The sequence below is a fragment of the Phodopus roborovskii genome, unplaced genomic scaffold (genome assembly GCF_943737965.1).
Source record: "Phodopus roborovskii unplaced genomic scaffold, PHOROB, whole genome shotgun sequence".
Classification (NCBI taxonomy): Eukaryota; Metazoa; Chordata; class Mammalia; order Rodentia; family Cricetidae; genus Phodopus; species Phodopus roborovskii.
The window spans coordinates 4,482,203-4,492,732 of NW_026125543.1; positions in this window are offsets into that span (position 1 = coordinate 4,482,203).

Consider the following 10,530-nt stretch of genomic DNA (forward strand, 5'->3'; position numbering starts at 1 on the left):
ATTACATTCCTGAAGATAGCAAGACCTAAGGTCTATTCCCTTATTTGGCCACATCCTCCTCCTGAGACTGACTACCAAGGTCTAGCTATCAAAGTATTGAAGTCCAGCTATCAGAAGCCCCCTTGGGCTCACCTAATTAACACGCCCAATTGGAATTAAACACTTCATCCTAACACGGGGTTTCCCATTTTACCTTTATAAGCCACCATTTCCCCATGTACCACATCTGTCTCTCCTCTATCCACAGCCAGTCCTTTGTCCCTCAAGGACAAATACCCCCTCCCCTCTCCCTTATTCCAATCCCCTTCTTCTTCCTCTATCTCTTATTCCTGTCCTCTGTCCCCCAGGACAAATAAATCTCTTCCGTGCTGAGAACTTGCCCTTGGAGGTCCTGAGTTAACACCTTTCCTTTCAATAGTCACACTTACTTACTATTTTTCTTTATTGGTGTTTGAATGTAGTATTTCATCTACCTTGTCTTCCATTTATAATACTCTTTTTCTTCCCCTGTTTTGTTAAGCCTATTGATATTTCCCATTATATATATATTTTTATTTGTGTTGGCATTCTATCTTGTGTGGGACTGTTGGAGAAAAAGGATTACTTGAGAATGTAATTTTAGATTTAGCAAAAGCAGCAAGGGGATGCAGTCTCCATGGATTGACCACTTGTGGCTTTGCAAGTCTCCTTTCATTGCTACACAAAAACACCTTTAGCAAATCATTTCTGCATACCAAAACCTCTTATCTGGAGTTGTCTAAAGGAATCATTTACCTAAGCAATTCTCAGCCATGAGATCTTCTGGTTTACCAGGTACCTTAAGACTAAGTTTTGCAAAGGCTCTGAAAGTCTTTCACGAAGAACTCAGATGAAGACAAATCACTGATTTTAAACAAAAAGTAGTTCAAATCCAGGTGTTATCACTTGGGAATTCAAGCCAGATGCAATGGGTCTGTAGAAATCTTTCGCTACATATTTGATTCATTGTGTCTTTAATTTCCAACATTACTTTTTTTTCTCCAAAAAGAAACCTCAGTTACCTTGCTGATATTTCCTTTCACATTACTGTTTTCATCCAGATTGCTTATTTTCTCATCCATTTTGCTGACTTTATTCTTAGTGTTTCTGATCTTCCTATCTAGGTCCTGAATTGACTTTTTTTTTTATGTTTGTTTGAATCCTCTTTGAGGTCATTAATCATTTTATCAGAAAACTTTTGAAATGCTCATCTGACTTATAATCTGTTTCAGTGTCTTTGAGAACAGTAGTTGCAGAGCTGTGAACTCCGCAGGGATCATGTTGTCTGCCTTTTTGTTCTCCTCTATTTCAGTCCTGCAGTCTGTGCATGCTTTGGTTTGGGTATCTTTGCTGGCTTTGTGGAGTGGGTAATCATTTTTTCTATACTTTTCTCAACATAATATTTTTATTGATTATTTGGAAGTTTCATAACACACCCTGATCATACTTGCTTCCCATTCCTGCCAGGTCCACCCTCCCACCCTTATGCTCTCCCCAAAGAAAGACAAGAAGGAGGAGGAGGAGAAGAAATACACTAAGTCCAATTTGTGTTGCCCATATACTCATTGGAGCATGGTCAAACTCCCAGTAACCATCCCATTCAAGATAACTGAGTCCTGTTGTCCCTCACTCCCCTACCCCTGCAAGAAGCCATTAACCAGGAAGAACTGCACTTTAGCATCTTATTACAATTTTTAAGAACTCTCTTCAATGGTTTCCAGTTTTCAATGTCTCTATCCTCAATAATGAGCAGACCACGGCAAAAGCTTTCTTGTCCATGACAGACAGCAACAGCATGGATCAAATCATGTTCCCCAGCTGCAGCATAGACCACAGGTCTACAGACAGCAACCGAGCCACAGTCATCCACATGTCCTCCAGTGGTAACAAGGATCACAAACATCAACATTGCTTCAGGAAGCAGCACAGAGCATGTCCTCAATATGGTCTCTGGAGGCAACAAGGACCACAGACATCAATGTGACCCCTGGCAGCAGCATGGACTGTGAAGGTCTTTGGAGGAGGCCCAATCCAAAAAATGAACCATTTTCCACCTTGAACATCCTGCCATTGTACAGAGCCAGGGTAACGCGGGTTTGGGCAGAGCCTGTGTGAGCTTAGGCTGCTGCACACTGCCCTGCCAGTCCCACTCGTGTGCTCCTCCATCCACTGCAGCCTTGTTCCCATGCCTGTCACACTGCCGTACTTCTCTAGTTTCACCTCTCTCCATTGTATTTGCCACTCGCTTCTGCCATCTCTCCTCCTTCTCCATCACACATTTAGTCATCAAAGTGGCATTGCAAACTGCAGTGTGGCACACGGTGTATTTTTTTCCCCCAAATAGCTTTACACACAAATAGTTATTGAAACAAGTCTTTGGTCTAGCTCAAGTTTCCTGGTTTTGGAAGCATCACTAATACTGAACTGAGTCTCATCTAGGATACCATGTGGTTGACCACAGTCAGGGTGATCTTGTGTGTGGGCAGCGCATCTTGGGGTAGAATCCCTGAGAGCTCTGGGCCACTGCTGCACATTTCTCTGCCCTCAGTGATGGCTGCCCTGCTGGTATACTATGTATGACCATTACACTTGCAGCCCATGGCCAGGGCGAGCCTGTGCTCTCCTCCCTACAGCAGGGTGAACTGCAGCAGTGGCGGCTCTGTGAGGTGGGCCAGGCCAGCTGGGCCAAGTCTTTCCTAGCAGACCAAGGACCAGACCTACTAGGTAGCATACTTTTGTCAGCTGTGGCCATGCTCTTCTCTCCTCCACGCCCTCAGTTCTGCTCTGCCATCTTTTCTTCCAATTTCGTGAATCCATTTCTTTTCCTTCTTTTCTTTCTTTTTGTACCCCTGAGACAAAGTTTATCTGTGTTAACAACTTTGGCTGTCCTGGAACTGACTCTGTAGACCAGACTGGTCTTGAATCCACAGAGATACACCTGTATCTGCCTCCTAAATGCTGCCATGAAAGGTGTGTGTCACCACTGCCTGGCTGAATCCACTTCTTAAAAGCATCTTCCTGTAAGACCTGCCTTTTTTTTTCAGTTGTTCTGAGATATGGCCTCTTTGGGAGATTCATCTTCTGCTGTCATGAGTCCCCTCAGAGTCTCCAAGTATCTTAGGCTCCCTTGGGTGCCTGCTCTGAGGTCCCTTGGGTGCCAGTGGCCACTGCCATGTTGAATCTGGTAGTAATAATTTTTTGAATTAAAACAATTTGTACAATGTAGTTTGATCATTTACTCTTCCCCAAGTTTTCCAAGATCCTTCCCCCATTCACCCAACTTTCTATTCTCTTTCTCTTCATAAAAACATAAAGCAAAAATACCCCACAAAAACATAAAGATTAAAATCAACTCAATGAAAAGACCAATGTCTCAGTTTAGAGTTTCTATTGCTGTGAAGAGACACCACGACCACAGCAACTCTTATAAAGGAAAACATCCAATTGGGCTGGCTTACAGTTCAGAGGTTTAGTCCATTATCATCATGATGGGAAGCATGGTGGCAGGCAGGCAGACATGGTGCTGCAGATGTAGCCGCTGAGAGTTCTACATCTGGATCAGCAGGCAGCACCAAGAGAGAGTGACACTGAGCCTGCCTTGAGCATCTGAAACCTCAAAGCCCACCCCCAGTGACATACTTCCTCTAACAAGGCCACACCTACTCCACCAAGGCCATACCTCCTAGAGTGCCACTCCTTATAGGCCTATGGAGGCCATTTTCATTCACACCACCACAACCAATAAGACAGAAACACCAAAACAAGAAGACGAGTTTCCCACCCCAAAGAAACCAACCAACCAACCAACCAAACATTGACTTCATTTTGTTTTGGCCAACTACTGGGCATGGGAGCTACCCTGAAGTGTGGTTGATATATAGTGACCCTCTAGGTATTGGAGAGAACTCATTTTCCTTTTGACAGAGAGTGTTGTCCTTTCATTATAGTGGTAAGAATAAAGGCTGGAGAAGGGGTAGGGAAGGTCCTGAGTGAGGGTCCAAAGTGAGTGGGGTCCTAAGGTGAGAGACCATGTGGGAGAACATAGCAGGTTCCATAGCAGGTGAGGGTGACCAAGGTGGCGAGGCAGAGGGAATAACACGCCAGGTGGATAGAGCTTGAATGAGGAGTTTATTTAGAAAGGGGAGTGAGGGGGAAGGGTAGAGACATAGAGGCACCAGGAACAGAAGAGAGAGGGGGAGAGTGTGATGGGGAGAAAAAAAGAGGGGGTAGCTGGAGGCCAACTGAAAGCAGAAGAGAGAAAGCAAAAGAGAGCATAAGTGGGCAGGGGTCTGACTTTTAAAGGGGTCCTTTACACCTTCCTGCAGACTAGTACACATGGAATCCTGGGCTGACCAGAGTACTGCCTGAGTGCATTCTGGCAGGTGACAGGGGCAGGCCAGCGTAATGCCTAAATCCTTACATTTTCACCTTATTATTAAAAACGTGAGGAGTTAGGTGTGGCAGGTTAGGGAATAAGGACGTTGAGTTCTCAAGACTGCTTCCTGGTGACTTGGGGCATTGATCATCTTTGGGGAATCTAAGAAAGCTGGAGTGCTGCCATGTCTTGGTAGCTAGTTGTTTTATCACAGTCCTGACAGTACGGAACTCTGGCATCTTTTTGAGACCTGTTTGGATGGGTCCAATTTGGCTCCCTGGAACTTACAAGAATCCTTTGAGTTTGTGAAAACATAAATATTAGGCACATTAAGAGCATACTCATGTTAGAAATGATTTGGCTGAAAGCATTAACATTTATACAACTGACAGATCTTTAGCACAATGAAAAGCACCTTAATTTTGAGCTTATAGTTACAGTTATGATAGTATAGTGGCATAGTATGGTGTTTAGTACTCTGTCAAAATTGGATTAGTAGCTCATTAAAACTTTATTGATTAATGTTAAGACTATAAATAGTAGCAACCTTAAAATATCCATTTCTGAAATCTGTTTTGTAACAGAGCCTTGGCTGATGCTTTAAGCTGACAAAGCTACCAGTCATCAAAAGCATCAGAGTTCTTGAGAAGGATAAAATTTTACCTGAATGATTAGAGAGTAACAGAGACTTAACTAGCTGGCAGTATGGACATCCACCCCCAGGTCCTCCACAGTTGTTGAGGTTAGAGGCTTTAAGGATGTCTGCCTTCTGCTGATGGCATGAAACCTGCGGATTAGGAGCTTTTGGAAGACTTACCTACCATTGGCCCAAGCAATGTGGAGAAAGTTGATTCCACTGCCCTCTTGTCCATAGTCCTTAGAGTCCTTTATGGCAGTTGAAAGGCAGGATTTCTCAGTGGCTAGCGTTGCCACTTTTGTGGGTAGAGTTCAGTGTCCACCAGTCTTCTTGGGGGGAAATGGGTGGTAACAGTAGAAGCCAGTTTCTCTGTTATAAAAGTTTTTTAATGAAACATTTTAAATGCCACATTCTCCAGATCTCTGAGCATTTGAGGGCTGTCTGACTGTTTAGTATATCAGTAGACAAATTTGTCTTTAGTTATTACTTGCCTTAAGTATATAGGTGGCTAGGTAAGGTTTTATCCCTGTAATTAATTAATCTGTCTGGAAAACTGGACCCAAGTTGAGAGGCTGTGGAGGGATGTTTTACTTAGAGCCCTCCAGCCTAACTGTAACCGGTTTTAACTTAGTAGGTTAGATTTACACCTGTAAAGGACAAAGAGGTAGAGAAAAATTTTCTTTTGTAATAGAAGCTTAACCTTTATAAACAGCTTATAGGAAGGACTGGGTGGCATAAATATTTTGTTAATTTGAAATAGACATTTATAACCTTAAATATTTACCGTCATTTAAAGACACAGAAGAATTTAGAAATATTTGAGACAGTACAGTTGAATTTAAGTTGTATATAGTTAGCTTACATATATAAAGTTAAATTTAAATCACATGTACAGATATATCAAACGACTGGGTAAAAATGAGAAGAACCAGAGTGTGATCTCTGATTTGTATGTTGTAGGAAACCGATAGGACATTTAAAGATATAGAGGACTTAAAACTGTCAGTGACAAGAAAGGAGATCCGCTGCAAGATTTTTGCGTGAAACATGTGCCCTACCAGGCCCTGGAGAGGCACGCCATTCCACAAACAAGCCATGTGCAACAGAGTCAGTGAAGAAAGAAAATAGAGACAAAGAATAAAAGGCAAAAAGTAAATGAATTACAGGTTCTGTCGGCGGCGGCAGAAGCTGGCTAGACTGTCCCTCTGCCTAGGCGGCTGGTGTAGCAGAGGGAAGACCCTCGTGGGGTGAGGCTAGTCCACATGGTCAAGATGGCAGCTACCATAAACACATTCCCAACCGCAGGCAGAAGTCATAAAGTTTTGAGATATAATTTTGTTGGCTTTTTCTCTCCATGAGTGAGACAGAAGGATTTGTGAAACTAACAGGACACCCGAGTCCAAGGGGTACAACATCTAAAAGACCACTGTAGGTCTGAGAAATGAATGTACTAGTCTAAGGACAGTGCTAGGGTATAAAACCCAAGAGACCCCTCGTGGGTCTGAGAAACAAGTGTACCAGTCAGTATGAGTGATGCTAGGGCACAAAACCCAAAAACTTCATTCATGGGGAAAAATGAAGAACTGTCAAGAACCTCCATTTGGACAGCTACCTTATTCAGAAGGTCTAATGTGTAACCTTTGATGCTGTAGGAAGAACTGCACATTATGTTTAGGGTTTCTGTTGCTGTGAAGAGACACCATTCTTGAAATGGTAATAGTGATGGCATCAGTATCCATGGGTTCCAAGTTTTTTATTTTATTTTTTTTAATTTTACATCTCAGCCACAGTTACCGCTCCTTCCCCTCTACCTAACCCCCCACTCCCTCCCAGACATACCCTCTGTTCCCATTCCCCAATCTAGTCCTCTTCCCTTTCTGTTCAGGAAAGTGGAGGCCTCCCATGGAAATAAACAAAGCATGACATGTCAGGTTGCTGTAAGACTAAGCATCTCCCCTTGTATTAAGGATGGGCAAGGCAACCCAGTATGAGGAGTAGGGTCCCCAAAGCTAGCAAGAGTCAAGAGACAGCCCCTGTATCCACTGTTAAGAGTCCCACAAGAGGACCAATTTACATAACTGTAACATATATGCAGAGGGCTTAGGTCAGTCCCATGCAGACTCCCTGGTTGTTAGTTCAGTCTCTGTGACCCCTGTGAGACCAGGTTAGCAGATTCTGTGGGTTTTCTTGTGTCCTAGCCCCCTCTGGCTCCTACAATCTCTTCTCTCCCACTTAGGCAGAATTCCCTGATCTCTGTCTAATATTTGGCAGTGGGTCTGCATCTGTTTCCATCAGTTGCTGGATGAAGCCTCTCTGATGACAATTAGGCTAGACACCAATCTATGAGGATAGCAGAATATTGTTAGGCATCATTACCATCTTAGTTAGGGTTTCTGTTGCTGTGAAGAGACACCATGACCATGGCAAAGCTCATAAAAGAAAACATTTAATTGAGGTGGCAGCTTACATTTTCAGAGGTCAGTCCATTATCATCATGGCAGGACATAGAGACATGCAGGCATACATGGTGCTGGAGCTGAGAGTCCATCTTACAGGCAACAGGAAGTCAACTGTCACCCTGAGTGCAGGTGGAGCAAACAAGACCTCAAAGCCTGCCCCCACTGTGACACACTTCCTCCAACAAGACCACACCCACTCCAATAAGGCCACACCTCCTAAGAGTGCTATTCCCTGAGATTGTGGGAGCCGATCACAAACAATTATGTTAACTTTTTTTTTTTTTTCCTTCCAGTTGTGTTTGGTTCTTTCCTAGGTCTCTGGGTCATCAGCCTCTGGGCCCTGGTACTCCAGGCAGTGTCAAGAGTGGGCTTGCTCTACTGGCTTGGGTTTTAGGTTAGACTAAAATTGGATGGCCATTCCCTCAATCTCTAGGCTACCTTCACCCTAGCATATCCTAGAGGCAGGACAGACTGTAGGTCAAAGGTTATGTGGCTGGGTTGGTTGCCTGGTCACAGATGGCCAGTTCAGTCTATGTATCCGCCCTTGCTAGGAGTCCTAACTTGCAGATCCTGGGAGAATTACAGGAGGTTTTTACCTGACCTTCCAGTAGTCTCTTTTGGTACTCTCTGGACTGGCCTCGCTTATGCTCCCATCCCCACCTGCCCACAGTCCACTCACAATATCTCTTCCATTTCCCCTTCCCAGGCTCCAGGTTCTCTTCTGTCATTTATTCACAGAAAATGGATTTTAAGCCTCAAGTGAGTAGTGCAGTAGGTGGTGTGGTCTAGAGATAATGCCAATAGGTGGCTTCATGGTTCAAGCAGGGGTCAAGGCCACAGACTCTAAGAGCAGGACTACAAAGCAGAGCTGGTCTCTGCCCAGGCACCACCTGCAGCTCTGACTCATGGGAATCAAGAGGGAGGTGAAACATGACTCACCTGTCACAGACAAGAGCTGGCTCCCAAGTATCTCAGAGTCAACACCAGCAGAGGCTTTAACTCTCAAGTGGAATATTTTCTCACAGAAGTTAGTACTCCATAAGTAATTTTCCTAATGTTGTTGGCTAGGAATCTTGGGACCGAGAAGCTGATTTAGGTCACATGGCAAGTTCCAAGAACCCGAATAGGAAGAATCAGTGCAGAGATGATTTCCTCACGATGATTTTCTTAGCATGCTATATTGTAAGGGAGTGGTATGGTGCTCAAACAATCCTGGCTGTTAGTCTGGGCATAAAGGCTGAGCCTGAGGTTGTATTTTGAGAATCCAAGGTAGCTGATGCCTCAGGAGATTCTCTGAAGTTTTCTGTCATTCCTACTGGGCAGCTAGCTTCTAAATTCCAAAACCTTCACATTTCAGACACAGACCAATCCCTCCACATTGATGCTGAGTGATAGGGAACACCAGGGTTTTTTGTTTTGTTTCATTTTCCCTCTAATAATGACTGAAATATCTTCAAGAGGCCTTTGAGAAATTTCTGCAAATGGACTGGAGTATTGAATGCATAGGCTGACCCCACCACTGTCCAATCAGCCAGATTTTAGTCAAAGGGTGGGACAAAGGAAAAACAAACTCACGTTATTAAAAATATGACAAATAGACCACTTGATGGCTTTTGACAATTATTCGTTATGCTGTTTAAGCTGGAATTATATAAATACCAATTTTGACTTTTTTTTTTTTTTTTTTTTTTTTTTTTTTTTTGCTGTTTCACTTCCTCTTGAAATTCTATAATCTGCGGATTCTTGGCTTTATTTTTTTCTGTCAGAAGACAAGCTTCAGAAAATCCAGAGAATAAAGGTCATGACTGGTGCTCTCCAGTCAGGTTCTGGGGCCTTCTACTGTAAGAGCTCAGTTTTGCTCTCTGCAGGTTCATTGTTCTTTGTTAAATCCTATTTGAGGGGGCTTGGAGAGTTAGGGCACCTGAACTCCGGGGCCACTCCTGTCACTAGCCACTTCATTTGCTATCCCTTTTACCCCCTTTGCAAATCTGAGCCTGTGCTTTTAAAGTGCCGTGTTCCTACCATGTCTTCCTTCTAGATCTTGTTGGTAGCTTTATCTTTTCCTGCATTGTTGACCACAGAGTCCTGATTTCCAGGTGTAACAAGAAAGGTTAGGCAAGAAGCAAAGGTGACAGGTTCAGATGGGAGTGGATGGGTCCCCACCTGCTCCTGGGTGCTGATCTACCTCCATCAGTGTGAGAAGTGACATAGTGCCAACAGTAGTTGTTTTCTTCACTTGAAAAATATATTGTACCTACTTTTGTACAAGACATTTTTTTATCTTCATTTGAAAGTAGTCTAGAATTTACTTAGCAATTGTTTTAGTCATGTTTCTATTGCTTTGGTAAAACATCACATCCAAAGAAAGCATCTTGAGGAGTAAAAGGGTTTATTTTTGCTTATGCTTCCATATCAGGGTCCATCACTGAAGGCAGTCAGAGCAGGAATCCAAGCAGAGCAGAAACCTGGAGACAGGGGTTGATAAAGAGGTCATGGTGGAGTGCTGGTAACTGGCTTGCTCAACCTCCTTTGTTAAAATATCTGGGAGCACTAGCCCAGGGGTGGCACTGTCTACAGGGAATTGGACCCTCCCCTATCATTCATCAATTAAGAAAAATGTCCATAGGCAAATCTGGCAGTGCATTTTTTCAACTGAAGTTCCTGCTTTTAAAATGACTACAGCCTGTGTCAAGTTAGCCAGCCCAGCAATCTTTACATAAAAGCCTAATACTGTGTCTCAGAGGACAAAGCCATCACTTCCAACTGTTGCTATGGTAGCGTAATCATGTCACTAAAATCTATAACAAAGATCAGGGCTAATTTGAATTCTTTTGTGACTTGGGGCTTGGAAGATGAAAGTGTGGCACTGTGGATGGTCCTCAAGATCTTGGGCCTCAACACTAACTGTGCCTCTTCTTTCTGATTTTGGAAAATGGTTGAAGTGTTTTCTCTCACATGACAGCTGGCAGTTGGACAGCAAACACAGTCCTGGAGATGTGACCTGCATCACTAATGATAACCCATATCACAGCCAGGGGTTG